This window comes from Colobus angolensis, unplaced genomic scaffold (genome assembly GCF_000951035.1).
Source record: "Colobus angolensis palliatus isolate OR3802 unplaced genomic scaffold, Cang.pa_1.0 Scaffold126, whole genome shotgun sequence".
Classification (NCBI taxonomy): domain Eukaryota; kingdom Metazoa; phylum Chordata; class Mammalia; order Primates; family Cercopithecidae; genus Colobus; species Colobus angolensis.
Genome location: NW_012113808.1, coordinates 9,728,801 through 9,738,959, shown reverse-complemented (window position 1 = coordinate 9,738,959; position 10,159 = coordinate 9,728,801). Strand labels below are relative to the sequence as shown.

Below are 10,159 nucleotides of genomic sequence, written 5' to 3'. Positions count from 1 at the left end.
GGAATTGGCAGGGTGGGACCCTATCAGGGTGGAACACTATCGAGGCAGGGTGGGACCCTATCTAGGCAGGGTGAGACCCTATCTAGGGCCACCTGGTGCTAACTGTTTAGGTTTTGTAAGGCCTACTAGTTTCACTTATTTTAGTTAAAATGTTTTACTTTTGGAAATTGTTTAAAAAAAACTTATTTTCACATATACATAAATACATTGTTAGGAGCCCTCCCAGGGCCATAGAAGTGGCCTGCACAGGTGAGAAGCCCTGAAACTTAAACTTCACTAGTTCTATGATAAATGCTCCTCTACTTGAATTCCTGTGCCATTTTACCTCCTGCCCCATTTCTTCTTTCCCCTTTGGAGTAAAAGAACTGTCAGTACTGCTATGTCTACTTTCTCTTCTCCTATTTAGTTTAGAATTCCCATCATTCCACTTAAACTACTGTCAAAACAGTGATTCCTAATCCTGTTTGTATTTCACATGTCAACAGCAGGTTTGATACAGCTGAGCATTTTTTATTGAAACATGTTCTTCCCGTGGCTTCTGGAACATGCTTCTTTCTGGTTCTTTTTCTTTACCTCACTGGTTACTCCTGGATCTCCTTTGCTGTTTCTTCATCTTCTTCCTGACAGCTAAACTTAGGTGTAACCTAAGGTGTAATCCTGGGGCTAAGTTCTCCAGTCTCTCTCTTTTTTTCCTTAACTACATTTCCTCTCTGTCTTCACCCTGCCCCGTGGCTTTATGAACCGTGTCTACACTGATCACTTTCAAATTTATATATATCTAGTCCTTTATTATCTGAGTTCCAAACTTACATATTCAACTGCCTATTTCCGTATTTACTTGATTGCTTAATTAATCATAACACAGTCGAAAAACAACTTATCGAGTTCTGGTCACACACCCTGGTTCTCTTGGATCTCAGTAAACTGCCGTTCTTTCATTTGCACAAGCTAAAAGCTGTAAGTCATCTTTGACTCCTCTGTCTTTTCGTTCAGTCCTTACCCTATTGGCACATTATCTTGACAAAATTTCTCTACAATTTTCATGTCTTTTTTTTTTTTTTTTTAAATTGCATCAGCTTGGGTATTGTGTAATTCTTTGTGACATCATTTATTTATACTTGTTACCTGGGTATTGTTTAGCCTGGAACCAGGGAGGGGGTAGAGTCTAAAACAGAACTGATTTGTTCTGCTCTGCATTTTCCTGATTCCTCAAAAAGAAAAAAAAAGGGTGTGGCAATCATTATAACATTTTACTGTTACTTTATCAAAACATATTTGGTTTACTGCCATGTTAGACCAGATAAATACAGGCATAAAAGTAGTTGTGATTTTACATGTTCAGCCTTTAGGATTTCTATTTATGTGCCACTCCCTATCAGCCCCATTTACAAATTGTGCTACTGTAGTTATCTTTGTGGCTTACAATGGTCCTAAAAGCAAATTTTATGCTAATTATTACCATTAAAATAAATTTTTTTGGCAGACATCTGGTTTTAAAGTGGCAGTACAGAAGCAAGCTGGTTTCACTCTCCCCACAGAAAACCAAGAATTTGCAGAGCTGTGATTTTCCCCAGCAACAGTCCAGAATTCAAATATGAGGATGAGACAGATCCTAGGGCCATAAAGAAAAAAAACCTTCTTTGGAAAAAAACTCCAAGCAGGTGGTAAGAGAATTGGACTTCCACATCTGCAATATTCCCCCACCCATTCTGCCCAGCAACAATTGTATGAAAAGGAAATGCTCTTTGGAGCATTTTGGATTTGAGATTTTTGGATTAGGAATACTTACGTGGTATGTATTCCGCAAACATTTAAAAACCTGAGAAAAATAGAAAATTCAAAATACTTTGGGTCCCTAGCATTTTGGATAAGAGATATTCAATCTGAAAACGAAAAGTTCTTAACAGTTATTTGTCATTCAGGAAATGGAAATTAATGCCAATGAGATAACAGTATACATTCACTAAATGGTTATAACAAAAACAGCAGAAAATACCAAGTATTAACAGAGCTGTAGAGAAGCTGGAATTCTCATACATTGCTGGTGGGAACATAACACGGTACTGCTACTTTTGAAAACAGATTGTTAGCTTCTTAAAAATTACGCACAAACCAACAATTCTGTGCATAGAAATCTAACCAATATAAATAAACACATAGGTTGACACAAAGACTTGTATGCACATTTTTATAGCAATAATATTTATAATAGTCAAAGGTAGAAACAACCCGAATGTCTATCAACTACTGAGTAGATAAATAAAATGTGTTATATCCATACAATGAATTCTATTCTGTGATAAAAAGGAATGAAATACTGATACATACCATAACATGGAGGAAACTCAAAAACATTATGGCAAATGTAAAAGACTACATTGTTAGAAGGCAGGATGGTGGTTGCCAGGGGCTGAAGGGAAGGGAAAATGGGAAATTTGTGTTTAGTGTGCATAGTTTCAGTTGGGAGACATGAAAAAGTTCTGCAGATAGAGGCGGAAAGTAACCATTATAAAAATAGGCCTAGAACATTCTCATGACAAAGGCCTACTCTCCAGGGGAAAATACATTACCATGGCCTTATCCTATGTAGGGGAAGGACAGTTTCTTCAACTCTAGCTGCCTCTCGAGCCTTTCTGTTTCACCTACTGGGATGGAGGGACAACCTGAAAATCACTTGTAAAAGTCACAGCCTAGGAACACAGGCCAACTAAAAAACTGAAATTTAATCATAAGACTCTAGAATGAATGATTCTCTTCCTTCGTACTTCACTCCCATAACAATCAGGCTCTATTATAACAGTGAATTATAGCTGAAGGAGCTGAAAAACACAGACTCTCTTGAAGGGGAGTCCTTAGGAAGTATGATGGTCAATATTGAGTGTCAACTTGATTGGATCGAAGGATGCAAAGTATTGATCCTGGATGTGTCTGTGAGGATGCAGCCAAAGGAGATTAACATTGGAATCAGTGGACTTGGAGAGGCAGACCCATGCTCAATCTGGGTGGGCACAATCTAATCAGCTGCCATCACAGCTAGAATAAAAGCAGGCAGAAGAACATGGAAAGACCAGACTGGATGAGTCTTCTGGCCTCCATCTTTCTCCCACGCTGGATGCTTCCTGCCCTCGAACATCAGACTCCAAGTTCTTCAGCTTTTGGATTCTTGGACCTATACCAGTGGTTTGCCAGGGGCTCTTGGGCCTTCGGCCACAGACTGAAGACTGCTGTTGGCTTCCCTACTTTTGAGGTTTGGGGACTCGAACTGGCTTCCTTGCTCCTCAGTTTGCAGATGGCCTGTTGTGGGACTTCACCTTGTGATTGTGTGAGCCAATACTCTTTAATAAACTAACTTTCATATATACATTTATCCTATTAGTCCTGTCCCTCTAGAGAACCCTGACGAATACAGGGAAGCCTAAATACTATAGAAAGGAAAACAGGGACACTAGAGAAATTGGAAGCTTATGGCATGTGCAACTTCAGCAAACATCAAATACAACCCACCTCCTAGCCATATTAAAACAAAACCTCACACTTAAGGCCTATTTACCTCAGTTCCTATTATCTGATCATGTCTAGCTTTCAACAAAAATTTACAAGATATGCTAAAAGACAAGCAGAAAGTCTGAAGAGATAAAGCAAGCATAAGAATCAGACTCAGATATGACACAGACGTTGGAATTATCAAACCAGGAAGTTATGGTTAATATTTAAGGGTTCTAGTGGAAAAAAATAGACAACATGCATGAACAGAAGGGTAATGTAAACAGAGAAATGGAAACTCTAAGAAAGAAAAGGAAATGCTAAAAATCAAAAACACTATATTAAAAGCAAAGAATGCCTTTGATGGGATCATCAGTACACATGGCTTAACAGAAGAAAAATTCCACTGAGCTAGAAGATAGGTAAGCAGAAAACTCCCTAACTGAAATAAAAGATAAGTGAATTTTAAAAAAGAACAGAACACCCAAGAACTGTGGAACAATTTCAAAAGGTGTAATATACACATTGTTGAAATACCAAAAGAGAAGAAGGAGTGAATGGGACAGAAGAAACATTTGAACTAATAAAGGCACAATAACATTTCAGAATTAATTATAGATAGCAAACTACAGATCCAGAAAGCTCAGAGAACACCAAACAGGATAATCACGAAAAATCTACACCAGGGCATATCATATTCAAATTTCAAAAAACCAAAGGCAAAAATATATTGAAAGCAGCCAGATGGGAGATTAAGGACAAGAATTGCAGCAGATTTATTGTCAGAAACCATACAAAATAGAGTGAGATATTTAAAGTATTGTAAAAAAAAACCCCACAAAACCCTGTAACCTATAATTCTACATCCAATGAAATTATCCCTCAGAAGTGAAGAAAAATTACTTTCTCAGAAAAACAAAAACTGAAGGAATTCATTGCAAGCAGATCCACCCTATAAGAAATATTAAAAGAAGTTCTTCAGAGAGAAGGAAAATGACATAGGTCAGAAACTTAGTTTTATATTTAAAAACGGAATGTTAAAGAAGGAATAAATGAAGATAAAATAAATTCTTTTATTTTTCTTATCTAAACACTAAACTTTAAACTGTTTAAAGTAATAATAGAAACAATATCTAGCATATGGATAAGTGGAGTGAATGACAATGATGTCATAAGGGTCAGAAAGAAAGAATTGGGAAAAATCTGTTCTTAGGTACCTTGCACCACATGTGAAACAATATACTGTTATTTGAAGTTAGTTTTAAGTTTGTTAAATATGTATATTGCAAACTCTAGAGCAAGTAACTTTTTTCAAAAAGAGGTGTAACTGCTATCTCTAAGAGAGGAGATAAAATGGATAGTATAAAATGTTCAAAAACAAGACAAGGCAGAAAAAGATATGAAAAAAGTAACAATGTATGCAATAAATACAAAACAGTTGCAAACACAGTAGATATTAATCTAACTGCATCAATAGTCACCTTAAATGTAAATGATCTAAAAACATCAACTAAAGGACGGAGATTATCAGAGTAAATAAAAAAAAAAAAAACCCAACTATATGTCATTTACAAAAACCCCACTTTAAATATGAAGACATATATAGATTAAGGGGATGGAAAAAGATATACCATGCTAACACTTATCAAAAGAAAGATGAAGTAGCTATATTGATTTCAGACAATACAAAATTCAGAACAAGGAAAATGATCAAGATAAAGAGAGGCATTACATAATAAGGAAATCAATTCTCCAAGAAGATATAACAATCCTTAGCATGCATCTAACAACAAAGGGTTAAATTACATGAGACAAATAGGCAAGTCTACTGTAATAGTTGCAAACTTCAACATCTTTCAGTAAGTAATTCATAGGTCAAACAGGCAGAAAGTCAGTAAGGGTATAGTTGAACTGAATAGTACTATACATTTGATCTAGATGAACTTGATGTAATTGAAATTTATAGAATATTTCAACAATGGCAGAATACACATTATTCTCAAGCTTTAATGGATATATATCAAAATAGATTACATGTGAGCTGCAAAATACAACTTTACAGGCCGGGCACAGTGGCTCATTCCTACATTGTAATCCCAGCACTTTGGGAGGCCGAGGCAGGTGGATCACCTGAGGTCAGGAGTTTGAGATGAATCTGGCCATCATGGTGAAACCTCGTCTCTACTAAAAATTCAGAAATTATCTGGGTGTGATGGTGGGTACCTGTAATCCCAGCTACTCGGGAGGCTAAGAAAGGAGAATTGCCTGAACCTGGGAGGTGGAGGTTGCAGTGAGCAAAGATTGCATCACTGCGCTCCAGCCTGGGTGACAGAGCAAGACTCTGTCTCAAAAACAAACAAGCAAACAAAAAAAAAAAAACGAAAAACAACTTTTAAGAGTATAGAGATTACACAAATTATATTCACAGACTATACAGGAAGTAAACTAGAAATAAGTAACAGAAAGATTCCTGGAAAGTCTCCAAATATTTGGAGATTAAGCAATATACTTCTAAATAACATGTATCAAAGAAAAAGTCTCAAGATAGATTAGACAATATTCAAAATAAATGAAAATGCAACTTATCAAAATTTGTGGGATGCAACAAAAGCAATATTTAGAGGGAAATTTATAACATTAATTACATACGGTCATTTCTCAGTATCCATGGAGATTGGTTCCAGGACCTCCTGCAGAGACCAAAATCTGCAGATGTTCAAGTTCCTTATATAAAATGGTGTCATATTTGCATATAACCTACATACATTCTTCTATATACTTTAAATCATCTCTAATTACTTATAATGTCTAATACACTGTAAATGCTATGTAAATAGTTGTTGTAGAGTATTGGTTTTTAATTTGTATTATTTTTATTGGTTTTACTTTTTCAAACATTTTCGATCTGCATTTGGCTGAATCTGCAGATGCACAACCCATAGGTATGGAGGGATGACTGTTTATTAGCAAAGAAGAAATAATCAAAGCCAGTAATTTAAGCTGTCATTTTAGGAAGCTAAATGAAGAAGGGCAATTTCAACCTAAAGTAAGCAGAAGAAAAGAAACATAAAAATTAGAGGAGAAATCAATGAAATTGATAACAGGAAAATAATAGAGGAAATCAATGACACTAAACAGCTGGTTCTTTGAAAAGATCAATAAAATCAATAATCTTCAAGCCAAATCAACCAAGGACAAAAGAAAGAAAACACGAATTACCAGTATCAGAAATGAAAGAGGAATCATCACTATTGATCCCACAAATGTTTTAAGATAATAAAAAGTAATATGAACAGCTCTATGCACATAGATTTGTTAACTTAGATAAAATGCACTGCCTCCTTGAAAATCAATCTGAATAGACCTGTATCTATTAAAGAAATTAAACTAATTAATAGCCTTCCAAGAAAGAAATCACTAAGCCCAGATTGTTTCACTGGTGAAATGTACCAAATATTTAAGCAAGAAATGGTACCAATTCTCCACAATCTCTTCTAGAAAATAGAAGCAAAGGGAACACTTCCTGACTCATTCTATAAGGACATCATTATCCTAATGCCAAAAACAGACATTATAAGAAAGAAAAACTACAGACTCAGATCTCTCATGAAGATTGATGCAAAAATCCTCAACAAAATTAGTGAATCAAATCCACCAATGTATAAAAAGGATTATATGCCACTACAAAATGAGATTTATTCCAGGTAGGCAAAGTAGTTCAACATTTAAAAATCAATGTAATCAATGACATCAACAGGCTAAAGAAGAAAACATAATGTGATCATTTTAATAGATGTAGAAAAAGCATTTGACAAAACCCAACACTCATTCATGACGAAATCTCTCAGCAAATGAGGAATAAAGGGAAATTTCCTCAAACTTTCTAAAGAGCATCTACAAAAACGCTACACCTAAAATCACAGTAAATGATGAGAAACTGAGCATTTTGTTCCCGCTAAGATCAGGAACAAGATAAAAATATCCACTCTCATCTGAATGATAGGAAGCAGCCATCAATGAAAATATCTGCAGAAGATCATTCCAGGCAGGAGGAAATATCAAACATGGGGAAAGACCTTGTTATACTTGAGGAAGACACGTGGCTAGGATGATTGGTGCATAATGAATGAACAGGAAAGTGGTAGGAGGTGAGATCACAGGGTGAGAAGGGACCTGATTATGTAGGACCTTGGAAGTAAGGTAAGGAGTTTGTATTTTACTCTAATAGCATTGGAAAGTCGTGGAGGGGTATAATCTGATTTACATCTTTGAGAGTATTGTGGTTGCTGACACAAACCTCTCAATTGTGGGAATCTGTAATCTTGGGAGATAGTCTCTCTTGGCATCTAGATCTGGAAGACAAGATGTGCTCATTATTTGCAATGCTGAAGGTACTCTTGCATATCTAAGTTTTGTAATTAGCTTAAGAAATGTGCCAAGGCCACAGTAGAAAAATATGTAGCCACCACTGTCACTACAAGGCATGAGGCATTCAAGAGGCAAAGGTGAAGATAAAATATTTGGAAGAATGCAAATTAAAAAAAATTTCCAATTTTTTTTGCTATGAAGATCAAATAGTTTAATACACATGAAAACAATAAACCATTGGTACAATGCAAATATTAACACTATTACAATAAAAATAAACAGATTGAGATGATGGGATTATTACATACTGAAGACCTAAACTTTGTGCAACTGATCCCAATGGGAAGCAGGTCCTCATTTTGAGTCCCACTTTTTCTTTTTTTCTTTTTTCTTTTTTTTATTATACTTTAAGTTCTAGGGTACATGCGCACAACGTGCAGGTTTGTTACATATGTATACATGTGCCATGTTGGTGTGCTGCACCCATTAACTCGTCATTTACATTAGGTATATCTCCTAATGCTGTCCCTCCCCACTACCCCCATCTCACAACAGGCCCTGGTGTGTGATATTCCCTTTCCTGTGTCCAAGTGTTCTCATTGTTCAATTCCCCCCTATGAGTGAGAACATGCGGTGTTTGGTTTTCTGTCCTTGTGATAGTTTGCTGAGAATGATGGTTTCCAGCTGCATCCATGTCCCTACAAAGGACATGAACTCATCCTTTTTTATGGATGAGTAAATACTGCATAGTATTCCATGGTGTATATGTGCCACATTTTCTTAATCCAGTCTGTCATCGATGGACATTTGGGTTGGTTCCAAGTCTTTGCTATTGTGAATAGTGCCACAATAAACATATGTGTGCATGTGTCTTTATAGCAGCATGATTTATAATCCTTTGGGTATATACCCAGTAATGGGATGGCTGGGTCAAATGGTATTTCTAGTTCTAGATCCTTGAGGAATCACCACACTGTCTTCTACAATGGTTGAACTAGTTTACAGTCCCACCAACAGTGTAAAAGTGTTCCTGTTTCTCCACATCCTCTCCAGCACCTGTTGTTTCCTGACTTTTTAATGATCGCCATTCTAACTGGCTTGAGATCGTATCTCATTGTGGTTTTGATTTGCATTTCTCTGATGGCAAGTGATGATGAGCATTTTTTCATATGTCTGTGGGTTGCATAAATGTCTTCTTTTGAGAAGTGTCTGTTCATATCCTTTGCCCACTTTTTGATGGGGTGGTTTGTTTTTTTTCTTGTAAATTTGTTTGAGTTATTTGTAGGTTCTGGATGTTAGCCCTTTGTCAGATGAGTAGATTGCAAAAATTTTCTTCCATTCTGTAGGTTGCCTGTTCACTCTGATGGTAGTTTGTTTTGCTGTGCAGAAGCTCTTTAGTTTTATTAGATCCCATTTGTCAATTTTGGCTGTTGTTGCCGTTGCTTTTGGTGTTTTAGTCATGAAGTCCTTGCCCATGCCTATGTCCTGAATGGTATTGCCTAGGTTTTCTTCTAGGGTTTTTATGGTTTTAGGTCTAACATTTAAGTCTCTAATCCATCTTGAATTAATTTTTGTATAAGGTGTAAGGAAGAGATCCAGTTTCAGCTTTCTACTTATGGCTAGCCAGTTTCCCCAGCACCATTTATTAAATAGGGAATCCTTTCCCCATTTCTTGTTTTTGTCAGGTTTGTCAAAGATCAGAGGGTTGTAGATGTGTGGTATTATTTCTGAGAGTTCTGTTCTGTTCCATTGGTCTATATCTCTGTTTTGGTACCAGTACCATGCTGTTTTCGTTACTACAGCCTTGTAGTATAGTTTGAAGTCAGGTAGGGTGATGCCTCCGGCTTTGTTCTTTTTGCTTAGGATTGTCTTTGCACTGCAGGCTCTTTTTTGGTTCCATATGAACTTAAAGTAGTTTTTTTTCCAATTCTGTGAAGAAAGTCATTGGTAGCTTAATGGGGATGGCATTGAATCTATAAATTACCTTGGGCAGCATGGCCATTTTCATGATACTGATTCTTCCTTTTCATAAGCATACAATATTCTTCCATTTGTTTGTGTCTTCTTTTGTTTCATTAAGCAGTGGTTTGTAGTTCTCCTTAAAGAGGTCCTTCACATCCCTTGTAAGTTGGATTTCTAGGTATTTTATTCTCTTTGAAGCAATTGTGAATGGGAGTTCATTCATGATTTGGTTCTCTGTTTGTCTGTTATTGGTGTATAAGAATGCTTGTGAATTTTGTGCATTGATTTTGTATCCTGAGACTTTGCTGAAGTTGCTTATCAGCTTAAGGAGATTTTGGGCTGAGAC

At 36.2% G+C, this 10,159-nt stretch overlaps 1 long non-coding RNA gene across 1 annotated transcript in view; it reads left to right on the top strand.

Moving 5' to 3' along the window:
• The first annotated feature begins 134 nt into the window (after positions 1–134).
• Positions 135–10,159, top strand: part of LOC105505564 — a 12,448-nt gene continuing 2,423 nt past the window's right edge. Inside the window, exons 1-2 of the long non-coding RNA XR_001000767.1 lie at positions 135–249; positions 1,484–1,664. This is a non-coding gene — a long non-coding RNA (uncharacterized LOC105505564). The remainder of the gene's footprint in view (positions 250–1,483; positions 1,665–10,159) is intronic.